The sequence below is a fragment of the Protopterus annectens genome, chromosome 1.part1, assembly GCF_019279795.1.
Source record: "Protopterus annectens isolate FY-2018-M chromosome 1.part1, PAN1.0, whole genome shotgun sequence".
In the NCBI taxonomy this organism is placed as follows: domain Eukaryota; kingdom Metazoa; phylum Chordata; order Ceratodontiformes; family Protopteridae; genus Protopterus; species Protopterus annectens.
The window spans coordinates 435159492-435185972 of record NC_056726.1 but is presented as its reverse complement, the minus strand read 5'-3'; the positions used below and the strand labels follow the sequence as shown (position 1 = coordinate 435185972).

At 42.0% G+C, this 26481-nt stretch overlaps 1 protein-coding gene across 1 annotated transcript in view; it reads right to left on the bottom strand.

The window, feature by feature from the left end:
- Nucleotides 1-22705, bottom strand: part of RANGAP1 (Ran GTPase activating protein 1) — a 1872200-nt gene extending 1849495 nt beyond the window's left edge. The window contains exon 1 of the mRNA XM_044087098.1: nucleotides 22302-22705. The gene's annotated coding sequence lies outside the window, so the exon portion shown is untranslated. The remainder of the gene's footprint in view (nucleotides 1-22301) is intronic.
- Nucleotides 22706-26481: the final 3776 nt, after the last annotated feature.

Genomic DNA, 26481 nt, shown 5'->3' with positions numbered 1-26481 from the left:
AAGCGTTCTAGGTTTGTGAGTAGTTATGTTAGTTTGGGTTGGTGGCATTTTATTACATTCAGATTAGTTGTAACAGCATGCATTGGTATTCCCATCAAACAAACACCCAGATATGAACACCATTGAACAAGGGGCATATCAATATCACATGCATTATTTGAACAGCAAAACACGGTCAAACAACATGCAGGGTTGATTAATGGCAACAGGCCATCAGATTTGCAGGTATGAACAGGGCACATGCACGAACAGACATGCATATATGTTTGATTAATGGCAACAGGCCATCAGATTTGCAGGTATGAACAGGGCACATGCACGAACAGACATGCATATATGTTTGAAACGGACAAATGTCCATGATTAATGAAATGTTCACATACCATTATTTAGTGGATGTTGTTATATGGAATTATAGGGTTGGGTGGGGATAGAAAGTGATGACACATTCATATGTTACACATTGATTCACATTTCTAATAGGTACACAATTAAGTTGAGGCTGATGTTTCAAAATAATCTTTATTTTACTGTCATGCTACACCTGTTACACATACATCACTATCCTACTTATTTTGAATTTGATCAGATACATCATCCTGCTACACTTTGATGACAGGACAGGGGACAACTATGGCTGTTTAGTCTGTCAGATAATCATTCATTCTATCTGCAAATTGTTTACTGTTATCACCATATACAGATTTTGAGCTAGACATTCCAGATTCAGACACACTGAAATCAGTTTGGGATGTTAATTTGTACTTCCCACATGCATTTAGTTCTGTAGAAACACATTGAGGCTTATATATTCAGGGGTTATTACTACTTTATTTATTCATACATGAGCCTTTCTGTCACTCTCACACATTCTGCAACTTCACAGTTCAGGTTGGTACTTCTAGGCTTTGTTCACATATTAGACCTGTGGTGATTCAAACACTTTCCAACAGCCTCACTTCTGTCATGATTCAGCATTTCAACAGGGGATATATCTCACATGTGACTACCTCAGATTCTGAAGCTGTACTCTTGAGACTACTGCAGGTTACAGTATATTTAATTAATGATGGGACATCTGTATTACAGCACTGTTTAATTCTATCAAAGCTTTTGTAGGTATCTGCATAGGTCAATGTGATGGCCTCTGCACCAATTGTAAGGCAGCATTTGCTAATTGCAAGCAGCTGGGTGTGTACTGATTGCATGTCTCACTGTGATTTCAGGACACTGCTATAAAAGGGTATGTGAGATAGGCGTTGCCCTTTCAGATTTTAGGCGTGGACCATGCTGGTATGCTGTTGACAGTGTTCTGTGAGTGTGAAGGTTAGTACATCTCCCATGCTTCATGCTGTGTTGTAGATTCAGGTTGCTGCATTTATCTTGCCTGTTCCCTGTAGTGAGTGTGTATGCATACTGACACCTACAACTATATGTCATATGTATTGCTATATAAATATATATATATCTGTGTACATATACATACTTTCATATATGTACATTAGCTGACATTATTGGGTACAAGCTAACAATTAGCAGGGCTGTTTCTGTTAACACTACACTAGTATGGGAACCCAGTAATTGTGACTATAAAAGTCTGCCTGACATGCTTTGGGTAGTAGACATACTATATTGCCTTTATCTTCATTCCTACTATTACATGTTCCACGTATTTAGCACTATATTCCTGTATGAGAGTCATGTCTTAGTGGTAGGTCATACAGACTAGTGTTACAATGGTCTTGTGGTAGGGCCTACTAGTATGCTCATATTCTGCTTTTGAGTTGAGTATAGGGCCTATCAATCACAGTGCTGGAGGCACCTTTAAGCAGTTAAAGGGCTTAGTAGGTCTCACAGGAGCCAGGCTGTGTTGCAGATTCTGGTTGCTGCATATATCTTCACCGTTTCCTGTAGTGAGTGTGTATGGCTACTGAGACCTACAACTATATTTCATATGTATTAATATATATTTATATATATGTATGTATAGATATACATACCTTCACATATGTTCATTACCTTACATTATTATGTACAAGCTAACAGGTAGCAGGGCTGTTTCTGTTCACACTGAACTAGTATGGGAATCCAGTAATTTGGCCATTAAAACTCTACCTGACATGCTTTGGATAGTACATCTCCTATATTACCTTTATACTGATTCCTACTATTACATGTTATATTTATTTTAGCACTGTGTTCTTGTAAAGCAGGCATGGCTTAGTGGTAGATCATACAGACTAATGTTACCAAGGTCCTGGGTTCGAGACTGACAGTGGGAATTTATTTTTCTTAGCAAACTTTCAAACTGAGTACAGGACCTGTCAATCAAAGTGCCATAAAGGCACTTTTAAGCACTAAACCAGGTCTGCTTGTTTGTGAGCTCATGCGCACTGGCGGTGAGCTCCGCTAACACAAGCACACCAGCTAATTTCTTTGAAAGAAAAGAAAAAGGGGTGACAGGAAAGTGGTGAAAAGGGGTCACAAAGAGGGTAAGGCAGTAGGGAAAGAAGCGTGGGATTTGCAGGAAGGGTGTAGGTAAGGCCCATATATGCCCATGTCTTTTGCAGCAACAGCTGTATATTTCTATGTATTTTGGTGAGACATTTGAAACCTTCCACCTCTGAGAGAGGTGTCAGGACAACATTAATATTTGTTGTACAGCCAATTGTAATTAACAGTTTAGATGTCCAGCGGACATGTGTGTGACATGGACAGCTATGTATGGGGCGTAATTTTTTTGTGGGACAGAGTGCCCTTTTTTTTTTTACAGGTGAGAGTGGTATACCAGGTGAAGGAAGTCGGTAAAGCTGGGGAGGTAGGTTGGGTTGGTTAACAGACAAGACAGACAAGACACATACAGGGACGGTGTATGACACGTGGGTGGGCTACACAATTGGCGGGGACGGAGGTTGGGATATCCGAGATGCACGAGCCCACAGATGACAACAGTGGAACTGATATCCCCACCCATAGGCAGTTGCCACTGTTCCTTCACAGCCCAGGGCGGGCTGTGCTGGGGCTGTGTAGGCAGGGCAACGGCCGGGCCGTTAGCTGTGCCACACGAGCCTCGAGCTGGCGTAGGGGCCCAAGAACAGTCTTGGATCTCCTTCGCACCACCGACCGGACACCTTGGAGGGTGAGTGGACGAACCCCTCCGGCCACACTTGCAGAGGGGGGATGGGCCCCATCCCCTGCAGCGCTTCCACCCAGTGGCACAGGGCCACCGGAGGGGGGTCCGGCCTGGCCACTAGTGCCAGGTGCAGTCGCCAGCCGAGATGGGAGAGGTGGGTCCGCTGGGACCTGCCTTCCCAAGCGTTCTAGGTTTGTGAGTAGTTATGTTAGTTTGGGTTGGTGGCATTTTATTACATTCAGATTAGTTGTAACAGCATGCATTGGTATTCCCATCAAACAAACACCCAGATATGAACACCATTGAACAAGGGGCATATCAATATCACATGCATTATTTGAACAGCAAAACACGGTCAAACAACATGCAGGGTTGATTAATGGCAACAGGCCATCAGATTTGCAGGTATGAACAGGGCACATGCACGAACAGACATGCATATATGTTTGATTAATGGCAACAGGCCATCAGATTTGCAGGTATGAACAGGGCACATGCACGAACAGACATGCATATATGTTTGAAACGGACAAATGTCCATGATTAATGAAATGTTCACATACCATTATTTAGTGGATGTTGTTATATGGAATTATAGGGTTGGGTGGGGATAGAAAGTGATGACACATTCATATGTTACACATTGATTCACATTTCTAATAGGTACACAATTAAGTTGAGGCTGATGTTTCAAAATAATCTTTATTTTACTGTCATGCTACACCTGTTACACATACATCACTATCCTACTTATTTTGAATTTGATCAGATACATCATCCTGCTACACTTTGATGACAGGACAGGGGACAACTATGGCTGTTTAGTCTGTCAGATAATCATTCATTCTATCTGCAAATTGTTTACTGTTATCACCATATACAGATTTTGAGCTAGACATTCCAGATTCAGACACACTGAAATCAGTTTGGGATGTTAATTTGTACTTCCCACATGCATTTAGTTCTGTAGAAACACATTGAGGCTTATATATTCAGGGGTTATTACTACTTTATTTATTCATACATGAGCCTTTCTGTCACTCTCACACATTCTGCAACTTCACAGTTCAGGTTGGTACTTCTAGGCTTTGTTCACATATTAGACCTGTGGTGATTCAAACACTTTCCAACAGCCTCACTTCTGTCATGATTCAGCATTTCAACAGGGGATATATCTCACATGTGACTACCTCAGATTCTGAAGCTGTACTCTTGAGACTACTGCAGGTTACAGTATATTTAATTAATGATGGGACATCTGTATTACAGCACTGTTTAATTCTATCAATTATATTTCCAGTTACACTTGCATACTGATGAACTTGTTGCAGCCATACCTGCAGACTTTCAATTCCTGCTTGCACATTATATTACTTTTAATCAATACACTGCACTGTTCTGATACATGGTACATAATAATATTTATTTACAAGTACTGGGTGGGGTTACTAACCTGCATGGTGGCGCAGCACCAGCCTCCGGGCGTGCATCTCACGATTCATAGAGCGGACACCTGCAGCTGTAATACAAAGGGAATAATATTGGACTACACATCTCCATGATATCAGCTAGTTGAAATCCTTACATACATGAGTAAAATGTGACTTACTCAGTGGTGGGGCGTTGGGCATTTGCCGGGCCTCCTGGATCCAACGGTTCAATTGGTCCTGCTTGCGTCTCTTCAGGTCCACATGGTGGTGACGGACCTGCTCACCAGTGCGTGGAATGCCAGTACCACTGGTCAGATCACGAGCCAACTGGTCCCACGCCTCTGCCCTATATGCTCCCCATGAGACCTGGCCCTGCATGAGTTGGGCCTCGTGATTATGGACAAGGAGCCAGACCATGTATCTGGACTCAACGCCCCAACGCTGTGCTCGAAAGCAACGTCCCTCACCTACTCCACTCATGCTGACTGCAAGTCTGTTCTACAATCAGTTATGCTGTGTATTTCCCGCCTATGGGGCTTATATATGCCGCTTTTCCCACACATTTCTCCGATTGGCGTTTGGAATTGTATCTACTTCACTGAAAATGCTTTCTCATGCTCCATTCTGGGTTTTATCCCATATATATGCTATTTCTGCATTTCTAGGTATTGCTGTCATGGCTTGGTGGTTTAGTTCCTTGACTCTAGTGCATGGTATCCTGGGTTCGAATCTGGCAACTGATTTTTCATTTTCCTGACAGGAATGAGTTGAGGACCTGTCAATCAAACATGCCAAAAGCACTTTTAAGCACTTTAAACCTGGTCTGCGCTCGTTTGCTGGAGGTAACATCGCACTGGCAGTTAGCTTGTGGGAGCGCCGCGCAAACGGTGTGCGCTGGGATAAATCCTAATTGGCTACTGACACACATGTTAAGCTAATTGCACACAGTTTCAGTCTGTCTAACTGCAGCTTGGCAACGGCACGCGTTTGCAGCTTTTGAAACACTACTCAGCTACGGGCACTCTGTCTCACAGCAGCTTAGCTATCAGTACATTTCTGACTATTTTTATTATTATGTTACTTCAAAATATATGCTCTATTTCATTCCATTTTACAAAAGGGAATACATTTACATTTGTACAATACTGTCAGGGGGCTTTTTAGTGCTTATTTACAAAAAAAAAAAAAAAAAAAGGTTGTTGTAGGGGCTCGAACCCTGCCTGCCTACTCTTAGGCCGGCAACTCTACCGCTAAGCTATTATTTCTTGGCTTGCTTTGCATATTTAGTTCTTATATCCTTTTCCACTAACTGCTGACTGTGATTGCGCTAGTAGCACAAGCACACAGTAGCAAACATTTACGGGGTTTAACAAAAAAAAAAGGATTTAATTTAATTTTATGACATCTCTTCACTTTATACACTAATGGCCAGTCGGGGCATGTGTTGTATAGTGTGTTTATTCACATTTTCATGGCCTTTCTCGTGGCTGTTTACTTTCAGCCATTCTAGTCTTCCGGGGGCGTGTCCGCTTGCAGGGCTTAGCCTACAGACACGCCCCCTACTCTCTTACACGGACCGTGTAAGAGTTACTAGTGTGATTCAGCATGCCTCATGCACCTCATGCATATGCATGACATGCTGCCATCACACAGTTTAACTGCAGCCTCCGTGTAAGAGTTATAACTCTTACACGGAGGCTTCCTGAATCTGGCCCAAAGTTAGATATAGCAAATATAAAAGGTAAAAAGAAGTTATGTCTTACCATAACGTTCCATCGGAGTTGTAGATCTTTACAGACAGGACCCCGGTTCCGTCCTCGGAACCAAAACGGCCGTTTCCCAGCTCGTGCAAGCCAAACACTCTCAGCTAAGAGCCTACCCACAATGCCCCTCTCCTAGATACTCCAGATAAAGTTTGCCTGCCCTAGGTAAAGATGTAGTAATAGAAAAGGTAGGAGGCTCTGTCTGAGCAGATACCCTAACCAGGAGTACCAGAAATCCACCAGGAGTCCAGGCAGGGTGAAGGAGGGCGGCAAGTAAAGAAAGAATAAAAATCTACAACTCAGATGGAACATTACGGTAAGACATAATCTGAAGTTGTAAATCTTTATTCACACTTTACAGATAGGACAGAGTCCCCAGCTACTTGCGTCCTGGGTGGCCCTAAGGAAGGATATTCCTGAGCACCACAGAACCAAAAGATACTTGTCCCCAGGAGGCCAAATCCAACCTGTAATGAGATATGACTGTATGAGGTCTTGCCCATGTGGCTGCTGCGTACATATCATCCATAGAGGCTCTGGAATGAAAAGCTACAGAGGTAGCCATAGAGCTGGTAGAATGAGCTTTTATTCTGGAAGGCAAGGGTAGCTTATTCTGTTGGTAGATAAAGGTAATGGCATTTCTAAGCCAAGAGGATAAGGTCATTTTGGAAACAGGTTTGCCCAGTCTGGGTCCTGCCAAGGCCACAAACAATTGGTCTGTTGTCCTGTGAAAATAACAATGAAGCTGTCGGTGCACATCAAGGGTGTGCAAAAGGTACTACCCTCTATTAGAATGCCTTGGGAAGAAAATCAGCAGGTCAATAGATTGATTAATGGAAAAACCAGAAATGACCTTAGGCAAAAAGGAAGGGTCAGGACAAAGGGACACCCTGTCCCTGTGGAAGATCAAATAAGGACTCTTGACACTCAAAGCCTGCAGCTCAGATACTCTTCTCACCGAGGCGAGTGCTACTAGAAGCATGGTTTTCCAAGACAAAAATTTTAAGTCACATGAATCAAAAGGCTCGAAGGGAGAGCTTGTAAGAGACTGAAGCACCATAGTCAAGTCCCAGGGATCTAAGGGAGGCTTGACATGTAATGCTCCCTTCAAAAAAAGTCTTGCATAGGTGGTGACACACAGAATTTTCCAGACCATTATGAAAATTAGCGATAGCCGCTAAATGTACAGTGATAATTGACGCAGAGGCTCCTGCATATAGGAGAGTAGTCTGGTATTTCAGAATCTTTTGAATAGGCATAGAGAAAGGGTCTAAGTTCTGATCTTTGGCCCAAATAGAGAACCTAGTCCATTTACTAAAATAAACCTTTCTAGTGGAAGGTTTGTGCGAGGCCAGAAGTTCACGAACAGGAGATGGGATGTCAGGTAGTCTGGCAATCATTGGAAGTGAAGGAACCAGGCTTTGAGCTTGAAACCATGCAGGCTCAGGTGGATCAATCCCCGAGGATGGGATAACAGGTCCTGGGAATGATCCAGGATCCATGGCCTGTGAATCAGATGAGGCCATAGAAAAGGGAACCAAACTTGACGTGGCCAGTAGGGAGCAATGAGGATCACTTTGCTTTTCAACCTCTGAGCTTTCTGGAGAAGTTTTGGGATGAGGGGAAAGGCATACAGAAGACTCGGGGGCCAATCGTGTGTTAGAGCATCCTTCGGTGATTCCCCCTGAGGGGGAAATCAAGGCAAAATAGCTCCTGCATTTTTAATTCAGGGGGGAAGCAAACAGGTCGCAGTAAGGATTACCCCAATACTGGAAGATCCGAGCTATTATTACAGGATTGAGGGCCATTCGTGAGGCATCAGGATGTTCCTGCTCAGACTGTCCGCAATAAGGTGGGAGATCCCGGGAATGTGCATTGCTATAAGAAAGCGATTAGAAGCCATCGCCAAATCGTCATGGCTTCCCAACACAAGAGGGTAAGATCTGGTTCCACCTTGCTTGCTGATATACCAGACAACTGACATGTTGTCTGACTGAATTGCAATGATCCCCAAAGGCAGGGATGCATGGAACACTTGCAACGCTAAGAGAACTGCCCTCAGTTCCAGGACATTTATGTGCAAGTTGGCCTCGAGGGAGGTCCAGGTGCCGTGGACAGTCTTTCCCTGGAAATGTCCCCCCCACCCCAAAAGAGAAAAAAAAAAAAGTGTCCATAGTCACCGTGGCTGTGGGTTGGGGAAGACAGAACAGTCAACACCAAAGATTCTTTTGTTGCAAGGTGTATCATGTGGTTGAGTGGGTGGGTTAACAACTACCATTGTGCAGAGAGGAGCCACTGCAGGATTCTCATGTGCAGTCTCACCAGTGGTACTAAAGTAATGGCAGCTGCCATGGAGCCCAAGAGTTGCAGTACAAGATGTGCTGGTACAAACGTGTGAGGCAAAAGGACTTGAATTTGGTGTCTTATTTTCAAAAGCCTGGGGGGGGGAGCTTGGCAGAATGTTGTGGTGAAGACAGCTCCCAATAAACTCCAGTGTCTTTCTTTGTTGGAGACATCAGAGATTTGTCTTAGTTGATTGTAATCCCTAAGCGGAGAGCAAGATCTTGAGTGTAAGAAAGGCTACGAACTAAGAGATTCCTGGTCGGAGCAGTAAGGAGCCAGTTGTCTAGATAGGGAAACGCCTGGAATCCTTGCAGTCAAAGATGAGCTACCACAACTGCAATACATTTGAACACTCGGGGGGGCTGTTGAAAGACTAAATGGCTGTGCCCTGAACTGGTAGTGATTGCCTCCCAGCTGGACGCAGAGAAACCTCTGGGAGCAGTGATCCATCTTTATATGGTAGTACGCATCCTGTAGGTCTATAGAACACATCCAATTGTCTCTCCCTAGGAAGGGAAGAATGGACTGCACTGTAACCATCTGGAATTTTTGAGGTTTGATAAATTTGTTGAGTAGGCTGAGATCCAGGATTGGTCTTCAGTCCCCTGTCTTTTTTGGCACTAAAAAGAACCTAGAGTAAAACCCGGATCCTGTCTGTTCTGGTGGGACTGGTTGGACAAACCTTTTTCTTAGCAGTTTTTCTATTTCTAAGGCTGCTAATCCCCTCCGATTGGGTGGTACATCGGGGATTTGTTTGACTGGTTTGTGAGTTAGGTTGAAGGGTATTTGGTAGCCTCTGGATATTATTCTCTGCACCCAAACATCGGTAGTAATAAGATACCAGGCTAGTAGATGCAGAGAGAAACAATCCCTGACTGCTTCCAGAGGAAAGCAACCGGGCAGCTGCTCAGGAGCACTGGTAGGGTCCGCCGGAGAAAGAATCTCTGGCTCCTTGGTTATGCAGACCCCCTCTACCTCAAAAAGGAAGTCTTTCATATGAGTAGCCCCCTCTGCCCAGGGGGGATTGCTCACCAAGAGTGTCACGAAAGGATCCTTGGGATTTCTTGAAACATATCTTTCCCCCCTTCCGTCTCCCGAAGTAGGGTCTCTGGGGATTGGAAAAACTTAAGCCCACAGCAGACAAGGTCTTTCCATCTTTCTCACTACATGCAAGTGTGTCACGTACCTTGGGACCAAAAAGTTCAGATTCGACGACAGATGCATTAACGAAGGAAGATTTAAAAGGGTCTGTGAAGTCACACAACCGCATCTAAGAATTACATCTCATGACAACACCAGATGCGGATGCTCGGGCTGCCCCTCGGCAGTGTGAGATATCAAACGCATTGAGAAATTTGAGATAGATTAAAGGGTAGCTAGCTGTGAGGCGACAGTGTCAAGCACCTCATCAGGCAGTACCCCCACCAAAGAGGAAGACATTTCAGAAATTAAAGTCTCTTTGGAGGAGAGTAAAATGCACCAGATAATTCAATGGACCGAATGGCGAAGGTCGCTGAAGCACAAGTCCATTTCCCCAGTCTGTCCATGATCCGGGATTCCCTATTTGGAGGATGAACAGTAGAACTATCTTCTGCCAATTCCCTCTTGGTGGCTGCCACCATGACCATAGAGTCAACTGTCGGCTGCTTGGACCAGTGGGGTTGGTCTTCAGGTGTAGATAAATTTTGTCTGGCCTCTGGGGGACAGGTTCTACATTGTCCGGGGCCTTCCAGGTATGCTGAACAATTAATTAATTAGTTTAACTAGATCATCTGCTGGTGGGTCACCCAGGAAGTAGATGGCTGGGTATGGAAGGACTGCCGAAACACCGATTCCTCAGAAGAGGGGTTAGGAGGACTTCCATTCCCCCTGCTGTTTAAGGATTTCAAGAATGTCTCCGAATGAAACGTCGTCTAGGAGAGAATGAGGGAACCTTTCCCCTTCATCACAATCAGTGTCTTCTGTGATGGATTCCTCCGGGGGGGAATCAAGGTGCTTCCGCTTGCACCGTTTCTTCTGGGGTGGTGCCAGTGGGATCTTCTGAAGAGGATTCCGGAGAAGGGACGTTCTTCACAGGGGGTTCTGATACTGGTGTGCTAGGGTCTGGTTGTGAGCCTTCGGAGTGAAGGGCCTTATCCATCACTTCTGCAAAATGAGCACCCAAGACCAATTACAGTTGAGGGGTGACGAGAGAACTGGGAACGGTCGGAACCACGGACATAGGCAGTGCCAATGAGAATAGGTGCCAGATCAGGTAGCAAGGTATGGACAGGTCAAGCACTGCTCCGAGAAAGCATCGGCTCCATCGTAGCCGATGCTGCAAGGGTGATGGGTGCCGACAGGGAAGGCACTGCTTTCGGAGCAGAGACAGTATGTACCAAAGCGGGAGCTGGGGGGGGGGGGATAAGCAAGGGAAGAGAAGACAGAAGATTCCGAGCCAGGGGGGACAGGAGGTCTAGCTGGAATAGGCAATTCCCTAGCCACCAGAAGCTTGTCTACAACCCATACTAGGTCTAGTTCAGAAATACTCCTAGTGGATCTAAAAGGGGAATCAGGTCTTTCTAGAAAGGGACTAAACCTCTGCCCCAAGAAAGGATTGTAAGTAGGAGAATATCTAATCCTTGGCATGAAATCGGGTTTTGGAGCCAATGGAGCTGAAAAAACTGACGGCACCGTGGCCGGGGATGGTGCCAAGACATGTGCAGTCATAGAGGCCCATGGAGCCGAAGAAGCTGTCGGCACCATGGACAGGGATGGAGCAAAGGCATGAACAGTCATCGGAGCCAACGTAGGAGCCAAAGACGGCACCGAAGTCAGTGGTGCTGTGTCTGGATCCGAGATAGGACTGAATACCATGGTCGGCACTGAGGGAGAGGACACAGATCCTGATGCCAAAGAGGTCTGCGCCAAGGGTGCCAGTGAAGCACAGGACAGACTCAGTTCCCTAACTGGACAGAGATGCAGGGACTGAGCGACTCAGTTTTTCCTTACATTTTTTGGTCTTAGGAGGAGGTGGGACCTCAGAACCAGATAGAGCCTCCGAGACAGGTATCTTGAGTAAACCTTTTAAAATAAAGTTTATTCTCACGTTATGCTAGTGTCCGATTAGAAAAACCAGCACAAATGTCACAATCAGCTTTCAAATGATCCACACCCAAACAGTAGACACAGACATGTGTATCAGTTAGGCATCTTACGTCCACACCTGTCACACACTGTTTAAAACCCAATTTAACTTTGTCTGACATTGTAAAAGAAACAATACTATCCTGTAGAAAATTTTTTTTAAGGAATACCACCAGAAAGGAAGCCTGTCAAATACAGGAGAGAGGGACTGTCAAAAAAGGTAAAATTTTAAATTACAAAAAGTAGAAAATAGGAGTCAGTGAAAAAAAAAAAAAAAGACTAAGTTAACTAACATTTTTGAAATTCAGAAGAAAAACTGTCATAAAAACCAAACAAATTACCACTTAGCTTGAGAGAGATGGCTAAATATGTCTGACCAGGAGCGCAGCAAACGAGATCTGGAGTTTCTAGGAGAGGGGCATTGTGGGTAGGTTCTTAGCTGAGAGTTTTTGGCTTGCACGAGCAGGGAAACGGCTGTTTCAGTTCCGAGGACAGAACCGAGGTCCTGTGTGTAAAGTATGAATAAAGATTTACAACTTCAAATGTGTAAATCAAGAGAGAGAAGGCATTAGCCTGAAGAAGAGCATGAACAGAGCCAATTAGAATACATAGTCTTTTAGGAGTATTCTGAAATCAGTCAAGTTGTGACTGGAAATTACGACTTGAGGGATGGTATTCCGTATTTTGGAGTTATACAATTAACACAAGTGCTGTAGTCTGAAATATAGACAGTGAAGCCTTCTGGAAAAAAAAAAGAAGCACATAAGCAACATTTTAGTATCCCTACTTCATGTCACCTTACCTAAAAAACATATACTTACTTATAGCGGTAACAGTCCATACATTATACTCCCTATGCCTATCATAAACACACCAATAGACTATTCAAGTTATTTATACTTGTGCAGTTTTCTGCAGGTTACGAATGTCTTTTTATCAGAGTTTCTCTAGACCCACTTCTAAAATGAAAAAAAAAAAAAAAAAAATGTGTACTGCCCGAAAGAGCTAAACCACTTATCAAAATTAAATACCACTAAAATACTAAGAAAATTAACAGCTCAAAAAGCTAGCACAAATGTATTTTCAATAATACAAGTAAAAAAAAAAAAAATTGCTGAAATGAGAGTTTTTTTTTCACATTATACTTGCTAATTCAAGTCTAGGACAGAAATTCTGCTTTAGTTGCAGCACACTGGCAAATAATCAAATACCTCTCATCTGAACCAAATTTTTATAGATATCTCCAATTTCCATTCAAAATGTCACTCTGCCCTTTGTTGTAAGACTTGATACCAAATCAACACACGAACCAAGCCCATGACAAACCGTATAAATACAATGGATTAGAGTACTGAAGATATTATTCTCTGGGTGGGGGGGGGGGGGTCTAACACCCTTTTTAACCAGGACTACATTTTTTTTTTGAATGCGCAGAGGATTAGAAAAAATGTTGCTGATTTAATCAAAGTTCATAACAAATGAATAATGCCATAACGCATTAACTATGAATGTAGTACATAAGCAAGTAAAGGATGCAATCTCAAGTAAAAATATCACCCCCCCAACAATACTACCAAAGTAATTCTTTACTACAGCTGATGACAACTATTATGAACACTGGACTGTGTGTACTATTACTGGACAAGTATACAAATCTGACAATACCAAAGTGCATTTTCACTGACATGGTTTGTAAATACACCCATACCTCCAGGGGTTTAAGGGGAGTCAGTCCCCTCAAACAAATAGCATTACAACTCTTAAAGATCCATGGGTTCATCAGTACTTACTGAGCAAGTGATCTTTGAGGATATTAAGAAGCAAAGTCCTGCATTCCTATGGTAATTATTAACCCTTACACTTCACAAAATGACTCTCCAAAGATAGGACGCATAAGTGCACATTGGTTATTCACATTCCCCCTATCCGTAAGGGCCACTGGTGCTAAACCAGGGTTAACTTACAGCTACCCATCCATTCATCCAAGCTGCATTTAAACAGTAACACAGAAATACTCTTTGTGGAGGCGAAGCTGGTTCACAAAGTGGTATCCTCAGTCAAATATACTCATTTTACAACCATGTTCTGTCAATCTTGCAAAAAAAAAAAAAAAAAAAAAAGGATTGAGGTCTCTTGATCAGATATTTCTGATACCATTAGATTTCTGAATATTAACAGGATGCAAGGCAGCGGTCACTTCTCAGTAGCCTGTATAATACCAAAGACAGATACAAGGCTTTGCAACAGTCTATATAGTTTTTATGCTCTAGGCCTTTGTTTTTATTTCTTTAAAGAAGAAAGCATTGCAGTCATGCCACTTGTAACAAGTGTTTGGAAAGATACATACAGCAATGGGCTTTACACTCCATGATCAGCCTAATGAGTGCAGAGTAGAAATGAACAATTACTTCCCTGGATCTGGACACTATATACTTAAACACAAGCTGTACAATGAAAAATGACTTCCTTACAATACCAAATATGTGTTGATCAAAGGACAGCTCATTGTTAAAAAAGAAAAGTCTGGTACCCTGTGTTAACATTTTCTTGGGGATGCTGACAGTGTGATAATTAAAAGTGGAGTCATGCTTGCCAAAGTCTATGACTATACATTTCTTGGCATGTAGTTTCAGTCTAGGACTTTGGCAAAAACTACCTGCTTGGTAGAGGTACTCTTACAGATCATGGTGTCCTCTTGGAAGTTTATGATGGTACCACATAACCCATAATTTCTTAATACTAGCTTTAACCTCCATAGGATCACAGCAGGTTACTAGGCTAATAGCCCTAGGACCCTTATAAGCCTAGCCAAGTTTTACCCTTATTTTCACAAAGTAAACACCAAAGAGAAATGGCCCAAGAAATAAGAAATGGGACATTTATTTTCCCTTGTTTATTTGTGAGACAATTTGCTATTCAGTGAGTTACACAGAGGTTAGCATTTATCTGGGAGTGTTTATGATGTCCTTGTGGGGGAGGATATTGAGCACCTTTGCAAGGTCCAGATAGCTACTGTGCCCAGGTCTGATCTCATCCACTCCCTCAGTGACATTTTTTATGAAGTCAACCAGATTAGACAGGACTTGCCCTTAACGAATCCAAAATGGGTTGGGTCACTTTTCTATAGGTCATCTATACTCCTATTTCTTACTTCCGTGATAATACTCTCTATAGCCTTAAAAGCAAGGCTGGTCAGACTTACAGACCCAGGTTATGCCTGCAAATTTTATACTGTGATCAGTGTACTACCCAGTAAACAAACTGAATAAAATGACCCAGGTCCGTCTTGGCATCCCTTTTGTGCAAGGAAATGGCTGCTGCCATTTTTCCATTCATCCAGCACAAAGCCTGTGGCTATTGCTGAATAGCCTCTGTATGGAGGCTGACATTTCATGTTCAGGCTAGCCAACAAACATTTAGTATGCTATCCAGACCCAGAGAAGCAGTATTACTGGCTGTAGATGATGCCCAGAGAATTTGTTCTCAGGAGATCTGGGGGGGGGGGGGGTTGATGCGAGAGACGGAGCTGAATTTGTCCACTAAAACACTGTCTATGGCCTCTGGATAAGTAAGCAATATTAACTATTAGCTCATCACATCACATCACTGGGCATCGTTTTCTAAGATTTGTAACCAATATGGCTTTGTGGTTCCGTTTCACCTGGGTGGGTATTTTTACCTCCAATTTAACTTTGGCAGATTTGATCAATATTTGGAATTTCCATTTAGGTTTAGGAAGAGCATTTTTAGCTTAACAGTTATTTTGTGTGCAATTAGTTTTTTCCATTTATTATACAGCCTATTTATATTAAGATTCCACCATAGGGGATTGTTTTGGAATTTTGTATTTTAACTTATTTTTTGAGAGAGACATATGCATATATGCAACTATTTCCATGAACACACAACTTGGCAGTAGAGGGATTCCACACAAGCAGTAGATTGTCAAGGGAGAAGGTGCTTTTAAATTTATATTTATTTATTTACTTGCATTTGTTGACAGGGAGAGTCCACTTGGTCATAGCAACCCATCTTCAGTGAAGGCCCAGGAAGAAAAGCTCCACAAGACCTTGCATTAATAACAAGACAGATTAAATATTTAGAGCAGTATTCCGTACAAAAAAACATCACAGTAAGCCATAGGCTTTCATGTTTAACATTCATTGCAAAAAGATAGATTACATAATAGTTAGGCAAATCAATATTAGTACATTCAGACAATCCTGGCAAAGTTAGGTCACATTAGGTAGTAATATATCTTTGACTATTCTAACAAAATACTTAGACATTCACAGCACAGTTAGTGCAGAGGTTAATTGTTTTCTTTGAAAATTTAATTTTATGAAGCATTTGAAAGAAGGAACCTTTTCTGTATCAAGAGTATGCTAGTGAAAAAGACAAAGTAAGAGAGAAATTGGATATAGTTCAATAGGATAAAGAGATAATCGGATATTGTGAGAGGGGATAGGATTCAAGATGGGGGGTGCTTAGGTCGGAGCACGAGAAGGGTATTCCCATTTGGAGGACAGGTGTGAGAGCCGGTGGGTCTTGAAGTTGTGGTTAGACATGTCGCACAGAGGAGAAGAGAGAGAGTTCCATAGTTTAGCTATGGTGTAGGATAGTGGTAGTTGGCCAGGGGGATGAGGGGGTTTGTGCACTTGTAGGAGACGTTTCTTGGATCTTAGGAAGCAGCAGGGTAAGTAGGGTATTAGGGATGTTGTTAGAGGGGGACAGTCTGCTGGTTTGAAGATGAGCTTGCGGGCAGTGGTAAGTTGCAGATATCGGAGGTAGCTGGGGAGTTCTAGCCATTTGAGGGTGTGTAGAGAGTGGCAGTGATTAGTTTTTTTGAGTTGGTTGCAAATTTTGTGGTAGAAGGATTCGAGTTTGGAACACAGGCCTAGTTGGAGGTTGGTGAATAGGGGGTGCCATACATGAGAAAGGGGAGGAGGAAGAAGGTAAATGCAAGTGTTTGTCAGGTGGAGGGGCTGAGGTAACAGCTGTGTCTGTAGAGACCACCAATTTTTTGATGGGTTTCCTTAACTGCCGAGTATATGTGGGAGTCAAACTAGGTTTTCATCAATAATGATGCCTAGCAGTTTGGTACTGGGAACTATTTCTAGAGGGGTGTTATTTTGGCTTATAATGGAGAATAGGTTTCTCTCAAGAGTGGAGTTTCTAGTAAGGGTAAAAATCAGTTTTGTTTTGCTAGCATTTAGGGCTTGGTAATTGGATTGCATTCAGGCTTCTGTTTTGGAGAATGCTAGTTGGGTTTTTAGTAGCAGTTCAGAGGGGCAGGAGGCAGAGCAGATGATTGTGGAGTCATCAGCGTACTGGATAACAAGAGGCTTCTGGGATGGAGAGGTGGAAGTCGTTGATGAATATATTAAACAGGAGAGGGCCTAGTACTGATCCTTGGGGAACGCCGGTTCGTGTAGGTAGGAAAGGACAGGTCGATTTTTCCATTGGACAGCTTGTTGGCAGTTGGATAGGTAGCTGGTAAACCAGGCTAAGGTGGAGGGAGAGAGATGTGAGAATGAGAGAGAGAGATGGGATAGGAGTAAAGAGTGGGAGATGGTGTTGAATGCCTTTGAGAGATCCAAAAACAGCGAGGTCATCACACAGTTGCAGTAGATTAGCCTTTGCATAGTCTCAGAATACAGAGATACTGAAGAATGCTTCTGGCTTCACTCTTAAGGTGAATGGTCCAACTTGAACAGGGAAGAGGTCACAATAGTCTGGGAGTACAGATGTCCCATACTGAAAATGACAAAGTCCAGGATTTTGTCTCCCTTTGTTAGGAAGTAGGCTAAATTTGCCCAAGATGTTTGCATTTATGGAGTGCATATGCAAGTCTGCATGGCTTAATAAATAAGGACTACATACTGGTTAGGCAGGAGAGAAGGATAGATGGGGAGTGGGACGTCCAATGAAATCTTTTAGGTTCATACGTAGGTACTAGGCTATTAGCCCTAGGGCCTATATAAGCCTAGCCAAAAAGGTACCCTGGCTTTCGCCACCCAAGAAAAATATTTTCCTGTGCCCCTGTCGAGCAGAGCCACAGAAGTGATCCCTGGGGTGAATTCCCCATTTCCCATCCAATCATCAAGATTTTTCTTGAAGAGTGCTAATGAGGAGCTCTGTTTGACATAGATAGGTAGTCTGTTCCAGAGTATGGGAAGTCTCTGGGACAGGAATCTATCCCTCCAGCATGTTCTATTTATTGTGGTGACAAGGTTTAGGTCCCTAGAGCGTGTAGCTCGGAGGGATTGGGATTTTCTATAAGTGGAACATGTCCAACAGCTCTGGGTTTCACATAGCTTTGTATGTTAGCCAGAGATCGCCCCTGAGTAGGCGATATGCAACGGAGTAAAGCTGGAGTTTTTGAGACGGTCTACGTAGGGCATCTGTTTGAGGCCAGTAATCCTCTTTGTGAGTTATTTCTGTGGCCTTTCCAATTGTTGTAGATATCTTGTGAGGTACATACCAAAATGGGCGTTGTACTCTATAATGGGTCTAATGAGTGATGAGTAGAGGGGCACAATTACCTTTTTATTTTTGGATGAGAAACCTTTTGTGATAAGGTGAGCCACGTAGAAGGATTTCCTGACCACTGTGGCGACGTGTGTCCCAAGGTCTCTTATCACACTTTCGGCATTAAGTAGACTCCACTTATGTGGTAATTCATGGGTACAGAGGTTTAACCAAAGGGGATGACAGTACACTTTTTGGCATTGAGCTTCAGGCCATAGCTTTGATACCAGGCATCTGTGGACCCAGAATTGAACCCTGTGGTACTCCACTTGTCACTGGTCTGAAGTCGGATTTGGAGTACGCTACTTTCACAGTGTGGGTTCTGTCTGTGAGTTAGTTGGCAACCCATCTTGTGACATAGGGATTTATACCTAGTTTAATGGGCTTATCTACAATTCCAGAGTGGGGGATGGTGTCAAAAGCCTTGGTGAGATCTAGATAAGCTGTGTGAACCACCTTACCTCAGCTATGGCTTTGGTGACTGCTTCAAAGAAGTCAATCGGGTTTAGGAGACATGATCTTCCTTTTACAAACCCGAACTGGGTAGGGTCCAGAATTTGGAGATTACCAATGTCTTTGTTTAGGAGTTCCATAACGATACATTCCATGGCCATGCAGACCAGGCTCGTCCGGCTAATGGGTCGGTACTTCCCAGGGTCAGTCGTGGCTCCCCCTTTGTGAAGTGGGATAACCGTTGCGATGCGCCATTAAGTGGGCACAGAGCCTGAGGTGAGGCTATGACTGAATATGGTACTTAGGTAGGGTGCCAGAGTTCCAGTTCATTTTTTGTTTTAATGGTAAGTTGGACATGGAGGAATCACAAGTCACTACCTGGTCTAACAAGTATGGTAGAGTTGGTTTCCATTTCTTTATTGGAAAGTCCAACTAGGCAAACAAGCCCCTTTTAAGTGGTAGCCCACAAAGAAGAGTAGATTTTAAGCATACAGATACACCTCCACCTTTAATGCCTACTTCTAAAGACTGGGGGCCTGTACGGGTAGCAGGCATTAAGGCCATCCACTATTGAAATTTTACCACTCTTGAACCAGGTCTCTGTGATGATGCATGTAACTACATTTTCCAGGGTACGTAGTGCTCTTATAGGTGTAGAGTTTTTTTTTTTGTTGTTGTTAAGGCTCCTAGTCTTGAACAGCAATATCTTAATTTTGTCCTTATTCGGTTTAGTTATACCGAATGTTTTATAAAGACAGACGTTGCCTAAATACAAAAACAATAAAAAAGCACTTGCCTAAAAACAAAAAAACATAATGTGGGTAGCCAAGCCTTTAACCAAAGAACAGAAGCCTTAGGAGACAGCTACTGAATCCCTGGCAAAGCAGTTTAGACCATCTACTGACTCTTCACAGACTGATATATATTTTACCCCCTTAGAACAACACTGAAATCTAAACCAATTCTTGAATTTAAATAACTTTTAATCATATTGTGGCATCATTCCTGATAATGGTATAACACCGCTCAAGGCAAAGTTCATACCTGCCTCAGACACATATCCCAAGAGTTCTACCATGTCACTCGTATGTCACTCATCATATAGTCCAGGGAGATGCATCTCAAGTCATTTACATCCACATGTACAATGACCGTGTCATACCTACTTGTGTGATGTGGTGAATCCTGGCCTCTGATAAACTCAGGCTGTGCAAAGAGTTGTGGCTTAACTATGGAGTCACCTATCCAAAGGATATTTGGTGTGTGCGGCAGTTTGCCTTATGGGCTTTTGGACGGAGTCCGTACAACTCACAGATGTACATTGCATGGTGGGTGCTGCTTTGTGATATGTGTTTGAGGTTGACAAAAAGTATTAGTTTCTTGAACTAAATTTAACAGGACTCAGTTTCAGGTAGGTTACTTCCAAGAGCCTCACCATATGTAGGGCTACGAGTCTCATCTAAAGTCGAGATTGGTTTAGTATGGTGTTGGCAACTTCATATTAGTAGTGTCTTCATGGGACATAACTGCCTCCAATAACATTATACAACTACATTTCTCATACAGTGGCAGACTGACAGTCACTAACTGCTTAAACAACAATTACTACATTGTCTCAGCGTGCCTATTTCACCCAAGCTGGTTAGAGACATTTGGACAGTCACTTACTGCTTAAACAACAATTACTACATTGTCTCAGGGTGCCTATTTCATCCAAGATGGCTATAGAGACATTTAGCGCAGATTCATGGTTCCAGTTGCTAACAAATGTAGGTATGATGGGGAATAGCAGTACAGCTTTATTTTTATGACAGTGATAGATGTGAGATGCTGATGCTATGTATGTAAACAGTGTCATGTAAAACAAGCTGCAATTGTGTTGTAATGGTTTGAAATATTTATAAATAAAAAACACTATATATATATATATATATATATATATATATATATATATATATATATATATATACACACATACATACATATACACACATATATATATATACATACATATATATATATATATATATATATATATATATATATATATATATATATACACACACATACACACACACACACACACCACTGAAATTGTGCGTCAGTGTCAACATCTATCAATAAGCCAGATCTCATTTAGATTTAATTTAATGCGTTAAAACAAGGACTGCAAGGACAAACTACCTGGCTTTCCCCGCCTCCCTAAACAAAATACAAGAGTACATCACAAAACACACCCATACCACTCAACTGTCCAGATATTTTTGGTCCTTTTTTTTTTTTTTTGGCAAATTAGCAGCAAATCGCTTAAGTTAAAAATAATGACAGACATTTGTTTTTCAGACTTCATATCGTTCAGAAAAATCTATGCTAATGTAAAACCTGTTATTCTTATCTACTTTATAAGTTTGTAATACCAATATTTAAAATTTGTCCCTATTTTTGGCCCTTTGTCCCACTTTTGTTTATGGCTTTGCCCAGATCGCTTCCTCTAAGAAGTTGAGAGGTATGACTGCAACCCTCAGCACATACCTCTCAATCTCTTATGATATCAAATCAGGACAAAGCCATAAATAAAAGGGGAACAAATCCCTAAACATAGGAATATATACATTATATATATATATACATACTTTTTTTTTTAATATTGTTCTAACAAACTTGGAAAGTTGATAGAATTACAGGTTTTGCATTAGCATGAAATTTCTGAATGTTACGAAGTCTGAAACTCAAACTCATTATTTTCTGACTTCAGTTGGTAATAATTTACCACTCATTTGTCAGAAACCACAACTTTATGAAAAACGGACTAAAAATATGCGGCAACAATCTACGAAAACATGTACAGTTGAAAGGTATGCAAGCACAGTACAAACTACATAGCTAAACTAGACCGGAGAATGAATGATACTACTACATCCCGTCATTGGAATGAAATAAGTATTTTCTGTCTCATCTAACAAATTCTATTACGGCTACACTCAGATTACGTATTATCCCAATAGGCTAAAAGAAATGTCATCGCTGTCATTTTATACCATCCATAGGTTTGATGAAAATGTCATCACCTAGTGAATGCAATCATTTAACTACAAAAATGCAGGGTCTCCAAAAATTTTGCAGATTGCCAAAAGTTACAAAAACAATTTAAATCAAAAGTCCTGCTGTACATGTAACAAGGGCACATCTGTGCTTTTGCTTTATTTAGCAAAAACTGACACACCTGACACGAGTAACCGCTTTATACGCTCAGGAGGCGCGGTGAAATACATGACTAAAGAGGTTCACCAACCTTTCCAAAGAGGACACTTTAACAGACCTCCATTAAGCGCGAAAACTCAAATTATTCAAACACTCTTATCTGTGAACAGCTGCAATGAAAAATCCAATTTACATAGTACAAATGGATGCACTCTTTACTCTCAACAGTAAACCATCATGTAACACACACCGCACATTCGCGCCACTTAAATTGCCCTTCTTATTTTACTATAATTACACAATAAGCAATTTGCCACTTACCTTTTAAGAAACCAACTAATACAAAAAGATGTTCGGAATTCACCAATTTGTTAATATTCAAAGTAATATAAATTAAAATATAACAATTGTACGCTGATCGGTTATAATCCTTATTTGCTAATGGCGAAGTTATTTTAAACCCGGCAGTTGCGGCTATGACAGAGCAACCAAGAAACCTAGGAAATGTAGTTATAGCGCAAACTCCACTGTCTACAGTATGGCAGTATGCCTCACGTAAGAACTAAACTTCCCTTGCTCCTTTGCGCGTACTGGTATTTGCTCGAGGGAGGCGTTCTTACTTTTGACCGCGTGCGGAAGCCTAGTTTCTAGTCACTATTTGGCATATCTTTGTTGGTGAATTGTTGCAGTTACTATTTTGTTATATCCACGTGAGACTATGTCACATCTTACAAAACTTTTGTTTTTATTGGAAGCCCTCATGCTGTCCCTGTTATTTGTACCAGTTGATTATCTCAGATTTTAAGTGTTTATTTTGTTTCCCCATAGTATGAGTATTTAAAAAAGGAGCGTTGATTAGAGGCACAAGTAATGGTAGTTATTATATTCAGAGACTGTTTAGAAAACATGCGTGCATTCAAGTTGTTATTCTCAAAGTGGTAAGTCAGTAGTAACGGTCAACGGAGCAACTGATTCAGAGCATTTGTCTCCTATTCCTTAACGGGAAAGGCAAGTAAGAGCATGTTAAAGAGCGAGGTTGTTGTGTGTGTGATCGAACAGTGGAGTTTATAATGCTTACCGCCGCGGCCGTACCTGTTTTGTCAACAGATTGTCGTATTTTATTTTAACCACTAAGTATGGTGTTGTAATTTAGGTGTGTCTGTGCGTAGCTCTCAACCAATCAGGGACAAATCTGAGATCTCAACAGAGTTAACTCGAGACAGTGGCAGAATACGAACAGGAATGAATATGCATTTTCTAAAGTAAAAACACATATAATTGTAATTATTTGTTACTTCTCAAAAAGTCACCAGCTGTATGAGACAGAGGTAAAATATGAGTCAAGATCAGGGACAATTGAGAGGTAGAAGTAGAACGTGTCTACGTGCTGCATTTTTTTTTTCAGCATTACGTTTGAACCTTGTGCCGCGTGAATATTACCCGTAACTTACGGGCGGTAAGTAGAGGTTACTAAAATTAGTTCATAAAACTGTTTTGAACTGTGTGTTGGTCTCAATAAAACTGCTTTGTGGTGTGGAGCCATGTCTAGCTTAAGATCCGTTCTTTCACAAATTCTGATTATTTTTCACTTTATCGATAATCTGTATTTGTTATGCTGACATGGAAGTAGGGTTGCCACCTTTTCAAATGCCCAAAGTGGGACATTTTTTGTAGAAACGTCAGATTTTGCAGAGCAAAACATACCCACAGCTAGTACAAAGGACAGAACTTCACTTTTTAGCCTAAATAAAAGCTTATTCTTGTAGCATTTTAGATGCTTATTCTGATTCTTATAACATGTAGGTGTTTCAGATATGAAATAACTGTTTTATGCAACTATTAAAGAAAATATAGGAAATCTTTTGTGCTAAAATCTCAGGACATTTGTCATTTTTTCAATTTTTTTGCAGGACACAACTTCCCAAAGAGGGACTGTCCCTCGCAAGTGGGACAGGTGGTAACCCTACATGGAAGGTGATGAAATTAGTCTTTACTGAGTAACAGGATGTTGTCATCTTTAACAGCTATCATTAGGAGTAGATTGAGAGCCAAAATCAGGAATGGTTGATCGGTAAGGATGGTTTAGAGGTCACAGGGGTGACTAAACGGAAAACAAATTTCAGTTGTCCACACACCCCAGGGTGGGACTGTGTAGGTGTGGAGTATGATTGATAGAAGGGCCAGCTCCCTGACTTGCTGTTTCTACCTGGCCAGGAGCCCCTCCCCAGGCTGTGGACTGCTGCCATGGTTCCAGTGGTCCAGTCCATTTCTGTATCCCCTATAGGTTTCCTAACCTAGTCTGATTACTTATGTGTGCTCCAGTCTCTCAGAGTGGTGAGGGGAGGGATCCTCCAGTTTTGTAAACCACCCCACCTAGCTGTTGAGGTGGGCAGAGCCACTGTCACCTGGACTTATGGAAGGGAGGAGTTGGTCTCTAGTGAAGGACATAGGACTTCCACAGAGGAGGCCCACCACCACGGGACCCCCCCCCTTACCTGAGCAGGGTTGGAAGGGTGGCCTAATGGTTGAGGTGTTTGCCTTACAAACACAAGGTACAGGGTTTGAATCTCACAGGGGATAATTGGCTGGGCTTAAAATTGCTCGCAAGGGCAGTTAGCCTAGTACTAACCTATGAACTCTCCTGAACTGGCTGATCCACCCCTTCCATTTCCATCCAACAAGAGCTCTCTCACCCCAGCTGGAGACGTTGTATCTGCTGGAGATCCCAGGACTTTTGGAGGGGGTGCCACCTCCACAACTTGCTTACCAAGGCGGAAGTTGCCCTAGGCCAACATCTGCAGCCTTCCCATGCAGACATTATCAGGGGTAGAAGACGATGTTTGAATTACTTCTGCTGAGTACAATACAGTTTAACTGGGGGCTGTTGATCTTGATAAAACCGATTTCTCTGTGAGAAAAAGCGATGACTTACAGTCAGTGCATGATGATAATCATCAGTATGATTGAATAGTTAAAGTTGCAGACTATTTTGCTAATTCACAACCTCTTTCTGTCAAATTATTAGTTAATAGTACCGTTACTTTAAAGGTGCCCTTCGTTAAGTGACAAACATTACATAGTACTTGCCAAGATTATGAAATAGCCACTCTGGTGGTGCAGTCTGGCATCTGACGGAGTGGCAGGGAGGGATAGGTGCTACAGTGGGCATCATGTGCTGACACATGGTGGAGACTAGGGACATCACACTAGGAGGTGTGTGCCAAGGGGGGAGAATTGGGTGGGGACAAGGCTGAGCTGCAGCAGAGGTTAGGTAATACCTGGAATGTCCCTATTTGCACATGTGCCCCTCTAATGGACTACAAGGGACCAAAGGGAGTGATGACATTAATGGGGAGGGCTTAAATTGGAAACCATCCCCAGAAAACCCTCTAGTTCTGCATCAGCCCCTACTCTTCGGCGTTAGTAAAAATCCTACAAAAATATTATAAAATAAGCTTCACTTTACAGTTGGAATCATTAACCTCTTTCAAGCAAGTAAACACATGATTGCAGCAAGCAAGCTTCCTGAAAGTCAGTAGACTGTAAGCTTGACATTCAAGCATATGAACTTAGGATATAAAACAAGTTTGTAAGAACATGACTAATAAGTTGTTTGAAAGTCTTTTATCAAACGTTCAAAAATGATTCTTCCCCCTCCCACCAAACAAGAAACTGTGTGCTTTTACCCTTATATAATCAACACCAGGGTTGTGGTACATTGGGGTGAGGAGAAATTCCCCTTGCAATTATCTCATTTCTAAAATGTAGCTTTTCTACAGTTGATGGAATCTTGAGATCCTGAGACTCAGACCTCATTTATTATCTTAATTTATTTGTGTTTGTTAACTATGTAGAGCACTGAGCCATATTTGTGGTCTTAGTTTAAAAGCAGTGTCTGTTTAAGTGATATGCATAGAGTTACACAAGCTGGTGGATGCTGAAGGAAATCAATTCATGGACCACAGAAAGCAGCTTGTTAACATCTCGTGGTACTGAGCCTCTGTGTTAACTGCCAAGCAGTTAACCCCAGGTTTTATAGGGAGTCAAGACACTTAATATCTGTCATAAGAGTTTCAGTAGTTTGTTTCCCAGATATATACAGAAAGTTTGTTGACAAGGTTAAGGCTATATCAGCAGTATCAGCTTCTTTTCCACATACTTGAAGGAGCAGATATTAATGTTTACCCAATTTCTTGCCTCATATTAACTAAATCTTTAACACCTTTATTAAATTATTACTAAAAACTTAAGATGACATATATTAACATAAAAGGAAGAAAAAGAACACATTAACCTGTTTCCAGTTACGTACATTATACATCACAAATGTTCTTTTTATAACAATCTTCAGTCCAAGGACTTCCAAGATGGCTGCACACTGAGTAACAACTTGTTTCTAGTGCTCCCAGTGTGAAAACAGAAACCCGGCAGAGAAGGCCAGTAGACTTGTGTTTATGGGTAAATTTCAGTAACTGGCTAGCAAGTGCACTGTCTGGATGCC